The 6,000-nt window shown below is 47.6% G+C and overlaps 1 long non-coding RNA gene across 1 annotated transcript; it reads left to right on the top strand.

Annotated features, from left to right (window-relative positions):
- The first annotated feature begins 1,335 nt into the window (after window positions 1-1,335).
- Window positions 1,336-4,813, top strand: LOC138065634 (uncharacterized). The gene is made up of 4 exons (XR_011138733.1): window positions 1,336-1,512; window positions 2,014-2,081; window positions 2,482-2,560; window positions 3,443-4,813. It is a non-coding gene; the product is annotated as an uncharacterized lncRNA (long non-coding RNA).
- Window positions 4,814-6,000: the final 1,187 nt, after the last annotated feature.

Consider the following 6,000-nt stretch of genomic DNA (forward strand, 5'->3'; position numbering starts at 1 on the left):
ATTTTGCCTTCTGTGTGTATATTTGTCTGCTTGGTGGAGCTTGACTTCTTGTTCCTTACATATTGTGCAGGGATGTGCAACCATCAGACCGGTGGTTGAGTAATTCGCCTTGGAAAGACAGATTAGCAAGAAGGACAGTCTGTGAGAGGACTTTGGTGTGAAAAGGGACTGGTTACTCTGCAGCACCGTCAGCATCATGCTGTCGGGAGGCTTTTCTTTTCCCTACAGGGATATAATGCATCAGGGCTCAGTGGGAGACATTATGGAAAGGGAAGATCATTTTGTTTCGTTTGACTTTCGAAGCAAGCGGATTCTCCCCACTCCCACTCTCATACTCACAGCTTCACAAGCATCAAGACTGGCTTGGCCAGCATCACTGGTGTGTGATGCAGAGGTCAAGGGATGCTGGCTGCTGAGGCATTACGCCCCTCAGGTTCCTCTTGATTGACAACAAGGAATTCGTTTTTGGACAGACCTGTAATATTCTCTAGGAGACAACAATTATTAAGTTATCTTCTCCCTCAGAATCTTGCTCCTGCTTCCATTAATCTTAGGCAAAGGCACTGCCTGCTGTGGCCTCATTTGGAGCATCCTCATAGCTACAGACCGTCTTCCTGTTGCGGTAAAGGAAGGGGAATGGTATGTGCAACGTACTGGAACTCTGTTGCTCTCCTGTTGTCATAGCACAGGTCTTCTGCTGCCGTGTCATCTAGGTTGAGGTCTTATCAAAGCACTGGTCAAAGCGCTCTGCCCTGATGTAAAGAGTGTGTTAGCCTGTGTTTAGCAGTTTGACTGCTGTCTGTCATGTCTGTCATGTCTACTTTTTAACGGCTGCCAACGTTCTGCATCGAGTAGAGCTTATTAAGTCGCCTTCTTCTTCTTCCTGAAGCAACTGGGTACAGTATGCAGGAAGATGTTGCCCACTGCCCGTTCCAGGTCGATGTTCCTGGCACATTTATTTTACCTCCTGTGGCACTAGGGTATAGCTATTCCTTTTCTTTGACAGATACTGCAAAATTAACATGCAAAAGCCTCAGCCAGTGACCTAAAATACTGCCTAGACATCATCGGGCTTACCCAGTGCATCACTGTGTCCATTAAATGTGAGACGTACAGGACAATCAATTCCATTGCTAGTCTCTCTTCATCCAACCCAAAGTTTCTGTGGGTTTGGCAGTCAGACGGGCAAGCACTTGCTAATGCCTGCGGAGGTCAGATCCTTGGAGCCGTCAGGTTCTCGGAAGGGCTTAATTTCTCTTTTATCGGCCAAGGACCTTGGCTTGTCTTGCTTTGTGTGTGGGGGGGGAGGAGGGGGTTTGTGTGCGTGGGTGTGCGTTTTCAGTCCTCTACAGAAGACATGCCTGCTCAGCAGGTTTTGGTGTGACAAGATCTACATGACACTGTTTGCATGTTGTCACGCGAGCCCCTTAAAAATACTGCCTTTGTTTTACTCTTGCCTTTAGGTCTTTGAAACCACAGCCCTCCTGGAATTCATCTAAGTCTTACTCAGAGGTGAGAAGCATCTGGCAGGAATACAGCTGCAGAGCTGCCTTCTGCTACCTTGTGATCTGGAAACAAGTAGCTGGTCAAAACTTCAGCGTAAACCAGCACAAGTTCCCAAGCTGCTGGTTGCAGCAGCAAGGGTCTGCACGTTCGTTCTTTGTTGTTGGGGTTTTTTTGGTTTTGGTAGTGGGTCTCTCCGAAAAATACAAAGACCGCGTTGTACTTGTGAAGAGTCCGTAGTCTAAGACGTGCAGAGCTATAGGCCTGCGTGCTCCTTTGGGGATTTGCAAGGTCGAGAGCCACACTTCTGCTGGAGCTGCACACTGTACAGTTCCAGCCTGGAGCCCCCTCAAGTGTGTGCTACAGCTAAGTAGGTATTCAATTTGGGTCCCCTTCTCCCCTCCCCCAAGAAAGGCACTCTCCTCAAACTTTATGTGCTGTATCTCTGGGAGAATGAAAAATTTGGTCTACAAACTTTATAAAAGGCCTGCCTCTTTTCTGTTTTTTCAGGATATTATAGATGATGACTCCGACGTAGAAGGAATTCCAGTTGTTCCTTCTTCCAGAGGAAATCACAGGTTGGTACGTGTCTTTTGTTAAGAAGTCTGCCATGACTGCGTTACTTCTGATTGCGAAGCAGTAGAATCTGGGGCTGGGGTTCACTCTTTGGACAAACAGATTTTCAAAAAAATTCAGAGCAGTGTTTAGAGAACTTAGAGGACCTTTGGTTACCTACTGATGTGCATGATCTCCATGTGACAGGAAGCTGATGTGTTGACTGAGAGAAGCTAGGGCAGAGTTTCACACTTCATCAGTATGTGTAAAACTGGCTCCCTCTGCACACTGCGATTTCCATTCATTCTTAAGCTCTGTACTGATGGAGCAGATCGGAGTTAAAGCTGCTGGAACGTCTCCTATTTGAGAACTGCACTTGGTAACTTTTTCTCCCCCTCCCTTCTCCTCTTTGTATATTTCAAGGTTGCCCACTACATCTTCACTTAGTAGAAGGGCTTCACAAAGCCAAACATCTCGAGGAGTTGAATTCGACTCAGAGGAGGTAGGGGATACAGTGGTCTTCTCTCTGTCTAGTTCTTGTCCGTGTCTTTCGTTTACTGTTTTACAGCTGCTTGAAGAAAGCACCTCAGAATAAACTGGTGTGGTCTTTTTACTAACAGCACTACATTAGGGCAAGCAATTTTTAATAAAAACAGGTGCAGGATTGTCACACATATGTAAGGCTAGAAGGGACCTCAAGCAGATAGCCAATCTGTTTTTTCCCCTCACTTCTGGATGTCTCGTTGTCGTTCCTGAGAAGTGTGGAACAGGGGAGGCTACTGCATGCTATGGGCAGTCTGTCCGCGTGCTTGGCTATGTCCTTTGACTTATTTCCTGGGCTCTTAATTGCTCCAAATCATGTGAATCCTTTAGAAAACCAACACACCAAACAAACCCCTGTGCCCTCAACAATTCAGCTGCCCGTTCTTCCTGTATGTATGGGAACTGCCAGGAAGAGTTTACTCTGCAATCAGTAAACGGGTAGCATGTCCTTTATTCCCAGCTTTACACTGACTACAATACAGGCTCTGCTGTAAGCACTCTGCTGCCTGTTGTCATGGACTCTGCGGTTGTCCTGTGTGGCCGGGATCCCGGCCTTAGGGATGTCAGACGTTGGCAGATTATGTGAAATGTTTCTTCCTTCTGCCCACTCTACTGTCTGTTGGTACCTGAAATACAAAGCTGCATGTCTTCCTGAATGTACAAAAACAGTACCTTGATTCTTGCATTTCTTATTACCTCATGAGGTGTAGATGAATATGACTTCATCTGAAGTATGTTCTGCCCCTAATGACAACATTTTGCTAATCTAAAGAGGAGCTCCCTCTCTGTGGCTCGGAATGCATGACGGTTTGAGTAATGCATATCTATTTGCAAATTGCAGGAGGAATTTGACCCCTTCAAGAGCACTGCAGCATCAAGAAGAACTAAATGATTTCAGGCTCGCTAGATCAGAGAGGCCACTGAAGGAAATGGAGAGCAGTATACGAAGCCTACTCTGTACGATGCTTTTCTGTAAACGATGGTTTGCCTTAAATCTCCACTTCTGTGGCATGGCTTAATTTGGTGGCACTGCATTCAGTACGATGTGTGTGTCGCGTTACTCGATGCAGAGAGTGTCTAACATTTTACAAGCTTTTTGAAGAAGTACTGCCTGAAACTGCTAATTCTGTGTGAAGCTTCCAAAAGCCTTTCAGATGCTTTTTCAGATGGGAATGTAAGCAACAGAGTCATATCTTTTATAGAAAAGGTCATTCTTTTGGGACTTGAGTTTTCCGGAGGAGTAAATTCAGGGTAGGATGCAGGTATGGAAAAGGACATGGATTTGGCCAGAACAACGAACTTTGCACTTATTTGCAATTTTGGTACCGTTACAGTTCAAAACTCTAAAGAGTAGCAATTTGACCCAAAGATACCGTACTGCCCAGAGTGTTCAGGGTTAGCACTGGAAAATGTGGTGGTACTTCCAGCTTCCCGGGAGAACTAAACCCATGACTTCTGCTCCGTAAGCCCTAGACTTCAGGCTGAATTGCATTATCAGCTTCCTACCCTTCTAAATAAGATGCAGGGGCTAGAACCCTGCAACTGTGCAAGGAATGCTGCTTGAAGAACTAAGGAGTTGAGCCAGGAAAGGGCAAGACGTTGCCTCCTACTTTCTCTTAGTTGATGGTTTCCAGCTCTCTCTTACCGCGGCCCTCCTGAAGCGTCCTTGCTGTTTTTCCAAATACTTCTCCACACGAGACTTTCAACACGGAATAGTGTGTTGACAGCGAGGAAACAACTGCTATTGGACCTGCTAGAAGAGCTAGACCTGCTGCTTCTTTGCCTTTTCTCTCCCCCGCCGCCTCAAAACAAAGAAGTGCCAAGATGTCAATTGCCAAGATGGAGCTTTTCCAGGAAGAAGCCAGAAGAATTTATCAGCTAAGCCCCCAGCACGTCAGAGACGCACTAAACACAGCGAGGAGCAGCAGCCATGCTTTTGCGTTGTTTTGCCTTCTCCCCCAAAGGTAGGCGGTTGCCCGTCGTGTTGCTGTCTGTGGCTCTCGCTGAATGTGACTGTTGCTACTTGGTCTGCCAGCATTCTGCCGAAGTGAACTTAAAGGAGGCTCACGCTTCCCGAGGACTTCTGTAGCAATGATCAAGCCTTTGGAATTCCTAGGGTACAACTCAGTTAGCAATTCCCAGAGCAGTATGCTCACTTCAGGTTTTGGGACGCAGTTTGGTACTCTTAATGAAGGTAAACAGTAAGAGCTGTCAAAGCTATTAGAATAATAACCTATGCACTAGACAAGCGGCTGCCTTTTTTGAGCTATCTGGGTTAAAGAAACAGTGCATGTCACTTGTATGGACTGCATTGAATCAAAGGGATTAAGATTTTAATGTGCTTTGCTTCTTTATGTTGCTACCCAAATTACACCTATTTTGTTAGAGAGACTGGAGACAAATAGCTAATTCACTGCTTCATTAAGATCTTAAGGGGAGTCTGTCTTCTAAGGCTGCAGGCACATGCTGGGCAAAGACCTTTAGCAAAGGTGTCAGAAAGGAGTCATTTCAAAGTCTGTTTGGTTTGGTCTACCTTCTTCACAAGGATGTTGTTGGTTTTCTCCGTTAACTGTCAAATTCATAGACGATACGTTTTTCTGTTAAACTGCAGCCGTTGTCAAATAGCCTGACAGAAGATAAAGACAGGATCTTTAATTTCAGAGGGGAAAGTGGTGTGCGTAGAAAGATATTTCTTCTAATGATCAACGTGCTTGTACAAGGACAAGACACTGTTTCTCCCTCACAGCACGCTGTTGTAAAAAGGATGCTTCTCGTTCGTGTTACTTGCAAGCCACCTTCCGAAGGAACCTCTTGGAGCCTCGAGGCACTGTTAGGCAGAGCGCTGCACAGGGCAACGAAGATGTGCTCAGAGCAGGGAGCTCTGAGGGACGTGAGGTCTAGGGAGAAGGTGAGGAGAGGCCACGGGGAGCCCAAGGCCCTTCAGGTGCCCTTCCCAGCACTGCTGCAGGGCTTTGCTGTGCAGAGGCCATCAGGGAGCAGCTGAGGCGGGAAGACTTGCGCTCAGCAAGCCTGCGGGGCCTGGGCAAGGAGAGAGCACCTCGCCGTCCTGGCAGACCAGCTCCCCAGCCATCTGCCGTGGGCTGCGCTACGGCAATGCATTCAGCTTTGCTCCGAGAGAGCCTCCCGCGTGTTCCCACCATCGGCGCTTGGGCACGTGTCCCTGGCATATTTGCATATCAAAGCCAGTTGGGTGGTCCTGGAGTTTCCCAGCAGCCTTTGCTCCCTCACGCCTCAGCGCTGCCGCTCACGGGTCACAGTGGCCTTGATCACGTTGCCAGGAGCTGCTGGTGTGGTGCTGCACTCCTTGGGCAACCGAGGAGGTGGGAGGTGGTGAGAGGGCCTGCTCTGCGGTTGCGCCTTGGGACCTGGAGCAGCACT

The sequence above is a fragment of the Struthio camelus genome, chromosome 1 (genome assembly GCF_040807025.1).
Source record: "Struthio camelus isolate bStrCam1 chromosome 1, bStrCam1.hap1, whole genome shotgun sequence".
In the NCBI taxonomy this organism is placed as follows: Eukaryota; Metazoa; Chordata; class Aves; order Struthioniformes; family Struthionidae; genus Struthio; species Struthio camelus.